The sequence below is a fragment of the Pinus tabuliformis genome, chromosome 4_1 (assembly GCF_031772625.1).
Source record: "Pinus tabuliformis cultivar Carrire ecotype Pingquan chromosome 4_1, CPIR1, whole genome shotgun sequence".
Taxonomy (NCBI): domain Eukaryota; kingdom Viridiplantae; phylum Streptophyta; class Pinopsida; order Pinales; family Pinaceae; genus Pinus; species Pinus tabuliformis.
The window spans coordinates 914,946,410-914,954,328 of NC_142303.1; the positions used below are offsets into that span (position 1 = coordinate 914,946,410).

At 41.0% G+C, this 7,919-nt stretch overlaps 1 pseudogene; it reads left to right on the forward strand.

The window, feature by feature from the left end:
• The first annotated feature begins 5,932 nt into the window (after positions 1-5,932).
• On the forward strand, positions 5,933-7,218 carry LOC149179132 (putative aspartic proteinase GIP2 pseudogene; annotated as a pseudogene).
• The last annotated feature ends 701 nt before the right edge of the window (positions 7,219-7,919 follow it).

Consider the following 7,919-nt stretch of genomic DNA (forward strand, 5'->3'; position numbering starts at 1 on the left):
TTGAGAGAATTTGAAAGAGATTTATCATGTCACCGCGCCCAGTTAGTGCTTTCCTTCTAATTCCGCTCTTTCTCTGCACCTTATTGCGAGAGATATTTGGCGAATTTAATTTTTGTTTTCACGAGGGAAGACGCAAAACGTTATAACTTTCGCACAACTACTTTCGCGAAACTAGGTTCACGCACCGCGAAGCAGATTTCGCGGAGCTATCTTCGGGCACTGTGAGCGCATTTCCCAGACTTGGATTTGCGCATTTCGGAACTATTCCAGAGACTTAATGAATACTCACAGCAAAAATAACAAGATAGGTTTGGAGCAACACACTAAAACTTAGTATTCATTTCTTAAACATGAAAATACATCTACATGACACTGCGGCTCATTTATAGAGTAAAATAAAATTTTACACAGATTTAAACTTACGCGGAATAACACATAGTAACACAGAGTAACTGTTGTTTTCACGCGCCAATTGCTCCACCATTTTCTCCACAGAGACTTGTGCTCTTTTCTTACTTCTTACTCTTTAACCTCTCTACACAGTCTAACTCTTACAAAATGACTTTTACATTCATATATAACTCAATATACAATTTTACATTTAATTCATGACAGAGCGAAATTAATTTTGATGTTGTTGTTGAGTGTGATCAGAGTCGCGCAAGTGTTTTTGGAGTCTTGGCAAGGTTGTTGAATTAATGCTTGTCCATATTTGTTTACCTAAGTACATAAATTCTTTAAATGCCTTTGCTGGGTTTTTGAATGGTTCGTGTCTGACTTCAGACCTTTTCTTACGCTCAGATGCAACCTACAAAAGTGTTTGACATGTATAGGTGCAAAAGTGTCTGACATGTATAGCTGTTATCAGGCTGTTTATTGCGGTGGTTGGGATTATTATTTCCAACACTCCCCCTTAATCACAACTGCCGCCATTGACAATTCCCAAATAGTGTCTGAGATAAACAAAATTTTATCCTTCCAATGGCTTTATGAAAATATCACCAAGCTGTTCTTGTGACCTGCAGTGCTGCAACACAATTTCATCATTGTTAATCAACTCTCTAATAAAATGATATTTAGCATCAATATGTTTGGTCATTCTGTGGAAGATAGAATTCTTTGACAATGTAATTGCTGAGGTGTTGTCGCAGAAAATAGTTATTGCGCCCTCTTGGTCATGACGAAAATCCCTCAACATCCTTCTCATCCAAACTGCCTGACACGTTGTTGTTGTTTCTATGACATATTCAACTTCTGTTGTTGACAGTGACACTATTGGATGTTTCTTAGAGGTCCATGAAATGGCTCCGGAACACAAATGAGAAACATATCCTGACGTGCTCTTTCTGTCATCGACACTGCTTGCCCAATCACTGTCAGTATAACCAACCAACCTGAAATCACTGGTTGTTGTGTACAAAACGTCATATTGTTTTATCCCATTGACATATCTCAAAGTCCTTTTCACTGCTTGCCAATGTGTCTCCTTGGGTGTCTCCATGAACCTTGACACCAAACTTACTGCATACATTATATCTGGCCTAGTGGCGGTCAAATACATTAGGCTGCTTATCATGCTTTTGTATAATGTCGAATTGACATTGTTGCTATAATCTTCTTTGCTCAACTTCAACCCTATAATAGTAGGAGTTGGTGCGGACTTCCTGTTTTGCACTTTAAACCTTTCCAAAATTTCTGCCACACACTTTGCTTGAGAGATAAAAATGCCATTTTCTGTTTGCTTCACTTCTATGCCCAAAAAATATCTTAGCAATCCCAAGTCAGTCATTTCAAACTCACTCTTCATTACTTGTTTAAAATTAGCGATGAGGAAATCATCACTGCCTGGAAAGATCAAATCATCTACATATAAGAAGACAATGAGAATCTTACCTTCGCTCTCTTTGATGTAGAGAGTAGGCTCACTATCATATTTGTCGAAACCATTGTCCAACAAGTAAGCATCTATCCTACTGTACCATGCGCACGGTGCTTGCTTCAACCCATAAAGAGCTTTCTTTAACTGATATACTTTGTCTTATTGGCCTTCAATCTCATAACCAAGCGGTTGCGCGACATACACTTCCTCTTTTAGCACTCAATTCAAGAAAGTTGACTTTACGTCCATCTAATACACTGCCCATTTATGCTGCGCGGTAATTGCCACAACTACGTGCACTGTCTCCATCCGCGTGACTGGCGCGAACGTCTCAGCGTAATCTCTTCCATGTTGCTGCTCGTATCCTTTGACAATTAGCCTTGCTTTGTGCCTTTCAATCTTTCCCTCAATGTTACTTTTGGTCTTATAGACCCACTTCACTCCAATAACATGTTTTTCTTTCGGAAGGCTCACTAACTCCCATGTGTCATTCCTTTATATTGATTCTATTTCTTCCTCCATTGCCGCAACCAATTTTTCTTATTTGATTACATCTTCAAAGTGGATTGGGTCATCTACATGACAAAATAATGCAAATAAGGAATTCAGACCTGCACCACTATCAACTTCATCTTTCTCATAAATTTCATTTAAATTTCTGAATTTTGGCCTCCTTGTGCTTGCTGAAGATGGACTTGATATGTCACTAGGTCTCGCACTTCGCAGTGTGCTTGGAGAAGCACTTGCTTGGCTGCACGAAACTATCATATTATTTGTTGATGGCGTTGCTTGTTGCCTGCTTTGTTGCGCTTGAATAGGAGTAGAGGGAGTCACTGTTGAGGAATTACTTGTTGATGTTAATTCCTCTCTGTCCTCCTGTGGTATGCATGCTTTGACATTCATTGTCTTTTCTAAATTTCCATCCCATGCTTCCTCTTCTATGAACTGCACATATCTGCTGATTATGACCTTCTTGGTTAATGGATTGAAGAGTTTGTATGCCTTGGATTCATCATTGTATCCAACAAATATGCATTTCTCCCCCTTGTTGTCCAACTTCTTTCTCAACTCATCTGGGACATGTGCATATATCATACATCCAAAAAACTCTCATGTGAGTGACACTATGCTTTTTTCCACTCCATGCCTCTTTAGGGACAATGTTCTGGACACTTTTGGTTGGACATCTATTCAAGATATATGCTACACAAACGACAACTTCAGCCCAATAGTCATTTGGAGAATGCTTTGCCTTCAACATACTCCTTGCCATCTCCATAATGGTCTTATTCTTCCTTTCAGACTGCCACACCATTTTGCTGCGGTGTATATTTGTTGTAAATTGCTTATCAATTCCATGTTCCTTGCAAAATCGAGGAAGTCATTTGAGATGTATTCTCCACCCCTGTCTCTCCTAAGTACTTTGATGAAATGTTCGCTTTGCTTTTCAACAAAGGCCTTGTATAATTGGCGAAAGCGCTCAAACACTTCACTTTTTTGTTTTAGGAGAAAGACCCATGTCTTCCTTGTGTAGTCATTTATGAAGGTCAGTACATAGTGACTACCACCAATTGATGGTGTCTGCATTGGTCCACATAAATCTAAGTGGACAATCTCCAAAGGTGCCTTTGCCCTTACTGACTTTCCTACTGAAAATGTCTCTCTATGTTGCTTGCCCAAGATACATCCTTCACATATGCTATCTGGTTTTTTTGTGAGTGGTAAACCCTTTACCATGCCTTTTCTAGAAACAAATTCAAACCTCCAAAGTTGAGATGTCCAAATCTCAAGTGCCATAACCAGTTTTCATCTTTTACCTTTGCTTGAAATTTACTTGTGTGACAACTGCCCCTTTTTTTCCATCTTCTTGTGAGTTCATAGATAGTTGTGTTTGTGCACCTTCTTTTTGAAAATCTGATATTATTTTCAGGGGAAAGATTCTATTGTCTGTGATTTGAACCTTTGCAATCAACTGTCTGCTTGGAGGCCTATCCAAAAGTGTGCACACATAATTTTTTAAGAAGACATTGTAGCCTTTTTGCATGAGTTGTCCAACGCTCATGGGATTATGTTTCAGACCGGGGACAAAGTAAACATCAGAGATGTACATTTCTTCTCCCCCTTCTTTGGTAGGATATTAACTCTCCCTTTTCCCATAACAGAGACTTTGCTATTAGTCCCTAATGTCATTTCAGATTTCACACTTTCATCTAGATTAAAAAAAAATTCTATGTTTCCTGACATGTGGTTGCTACACCCTGAATATAGATATCATATATCACTCTGTTTTTCTTGTGCTACATTACAAGCTAAAAACATGCTATCATGGTTCTGATTTTCTCTTGTGAAATTTACACTTGGTTTGTTACTAATGTCATATTTCTTCTTTATACCTTCATTTGCATAATGACCATACTTTTTACAGTAATTACATTGAACTTTAGATTTATCATACCTCTGACATTGTGTTTGATTTTGGCTTGGGCCTTGACTTGGATTTTGATTGCTGCCTCTTCCATTTGAGCTTGAAGGGCTACTTCTTCCACCTCTGTGTGGGCTTTTTCCTCTTCCTCTAGCATACGATCTTCCTCTGCCTCGATCTTGACCAAATGATACTTGTGTCTTGAAGGCATGCTCCAATGAGGAGCTTGCTGCTCTATTCAGTCTATGCTCATGAGAAATTAGTGATGCATTAAGCTCATCCAATGTGAACTGCGAGAGATCCTTTGTCTCTTCTATGGCTATAACATTGGCCTCAAACCTTGCTAGCAGACTTCTCAAAACTTTCTCAACTATTCTTCTTTCCTCAAGTGTCTCACTATGAGACTTGATTTGAGTAACCAGCCCACTTGCATGTGTAAAAAACGAGTCTATATTATCAGACTCTTTCATACAAAGTGTTTCAAAATCTCTCCTGAACATTTGCAGCTTTGTTATCTTGACTTTTGCCATGCCTTGGTACGATGTCCCATGCTTGCTTGGACTTCGTTGTTGTTGCAACCCTTGGGAAAATACTTTCATAAACTGCTTGAAAGATATAAAACAAGGCTTTTGAATCCTTCTTCCTGTTGTCCCTTAACACATCTCTTTGTGGTTGAGATAAGGCATTGTATGCTGCTGCATCCGCTGGTTCTTGAAAACCATTCTCCACCAAATCCCAAATGTCTTGAGAAGAAAACAGGGCCTTCATTGTAATAGTTCATAATCAGAATTTTTGCCATTAAAATGAGGTATTTGAGGATTAGTCAAGCTTGTACTTGATGTTGGCATTTCTAAGCATAAAAACAAACTTTTTACCCGTTGGTAAATATGCTAAAAAACAATATGCGCTCAAAAACAATTTTTTACTGTTAGTAAAAACACTTGTTTTTACACTAACAGAGTTTAACCTGCTCTGATACCATGTTAGAAATTTTGCGAAGCTACGGAGCTACCTTCGCGCACCGCGAGGCGAATTTTCCACACTTGGATTTTGCGCACCTAGGAACTATTCCGGAGATTTAATGAATACTCACAGCGAAAATAACAAGATAGGTTTGAAGCAACACACTAAAACTTAGTATTAATGAAAATACATCTACATGAGACTACGACTTATTTACAAAGTAAAATAAAATTTTACAGAGATTTAAACTTACGTGGAATAACACATAGTAAAACAGAGTAACTGTTGTTTTCAGGCGCCCACCAAAAATTGCTCAACCATTTTCTCCACATAGACTTGTGCTCTTTTCTTACTTCTTACTCTTTAACCTTTCTACACAATGTAACTCTTACAAAATGACTTTTATATCCATATATAACTTAACATAGAATTTACATTTAATTCATGACAAAGCGAAATTAATTTTTATGTTGTTGTTGAGTGTGATCAGAGTCGCACATGTGTTTCTGGAGTCTTGGCAAGGTTGTTGAATTAATGTCTGTTCATATTTGTTTACTTAAGTACATAAATTCTTTAAATGCCTTTGTTGGGTTTCTGAATGGTTCGCGTCTGACTTCAGACTTTCTATTTTCACGCTTAGATGCAACCTGCAAAAGTGTCTGACATGTATGACTGCGGAAGTGTCAACACGTATAGCTGCTGTCAGGCTGTTTATTGTGGTGTTTGGATTATTACTTCCAACCCCTATCACAGCCCTCGTTGCGAAAGTAACTCAAGACTCCACAACGTTACAGTATATTGCACTTATCCAGCAGAAGACTCCCCTTCAACACAGAGCTAGGTATTGGACCTCACGGGGCATTTCCTGTGGGTTCAATGCGACAATGGCACCTGCAAATCCTCCACTTACCGTCCTTTTCACTGCCGTACGGCGTTATGCAGGGAAGCAAAATCAATCGCCTGCGGCGACTGCTTCGGCCGTGCTGCGCCCGGCTGTAACAACAATACCTATGGTGTTTTCCCTGAAAACACCGTCACCCGTACTATAACGAGCGGTGATCTGTCGCAAGATGTAGTGGTTGCCTATTCCACTGACGGCAAAAACCCGGGCATCAAAGTTACAGCCCCTGGATTCGCCTTCTCTTGCGCGCCCAGCTTTCTTTTGAAAGGATTGGCTAAAGGAGCAGCTGGCATGGTTGAATTGAGTAGGGCTCCCTTAGCTCCGCCTACTCAGCTGTTCCACGCTTCCGCCACTAAGCAGAAATTCGCCCTTTACTTTCTAAGCACGGGCAGCAATACCCTGGGAGTCCTCTTCTTTGGCGACGGGCCTTACGTCTTCCTTCCCGGAATAGACGCGTCTCAGCGCCTCTCCTACACTCTGTTGCTCAACAATCTCGATGCCCCATTACAAGAACCAGTGTTTCATCGGTGTAACAGCCATTCAAATCGACGGAAAGAGTATCGCCATCGACTCCGCTAGATTGAAGTTTGACAGCGAAGGCAAAGGCACGCCAAGATGAGCTCCGTGGTGCCCTACACGACCGTTGCCACGCCAATTTATACTGCGATCCGCCATGCTTTGGTAAAAGTAGCGAAGGCGAGGAACATCAGGCGGGTTGCCTCCATAAAGCCTTTTGGTGCTTGTTTCCATGCCAAAACTGTGTTGTCCACCAGAGTTGGACCGTCGGTGCCCACAATCGGTCTAGTTTTGCAGAAAAATATTACATGGAGCATTTTTGGAGTGAATTCCATGGTTCAGGTGAGAAACGGAGCACTATGTCTTCGATTTGTTAATGGAGGCGCGGATCCCATTACTTCCATTGTCATGGGGACTCAGCAGATGCAGAATAACCTTATCCAGTTCGATCTTGTAGCCTCCCGACTGGGTTTCTCCTCCACGTTGCTCGGCTCGCAGACCACTTGTTCAAACTTCAACTTCACCTCCGCTGCTTAACGATGCTTAGCATAAGAATTGTCACGCCCCTACACCTGCGGTAGTCTTTCAACCGCTTATAGCGAGGTGCGGCACCACCGAACACTTTCTTTTCACGAATACTTATGTTCGTGGACTACGCCTTAACATTCCATACTTAGTTTTATTTTTGTTACCAATCATTATTATGTGTTCCTTTATACCAATGAATACCCATACACATTCATTATCAACAAAATTATACAAGAGAAATGCACAACAATATAAAGGGAGGGGCAACTCCCTGCAATATGAGTCTGCCCGAATATCAATATATGTATAATTTTTCACTTTTACAAAGTATAGGCTAAGTTCTTGTGAAACCCCAAATTTATACTTAGCCAAATTTCCAACTACGGCAAACTTGGTTGCCCAGCTCGTCGGCACCACCGCACGGTCGCCGCATGACTCACCAACCCGTCGTTCACCTCGTTGCACGTCTTCACCGGTTCGCTCTTCGTTTGGTCGCAAACGTCCACACTGTGTACACCTGCCCACATGCTGTCCCACTTGCCAACCTTTGACAAATGCCCAAATTGTGTGAACAGCACGTAGTACCGCCTGCCCAACTCTACGACATCCGGTTCCAACCTTCGTTCACCTTCGTGCACACTTGCACGATGGGCGAGCGCTCACCTGAGCCACCAAGACACCCACGCCAAGACTTCGCACAAACGGGCGAC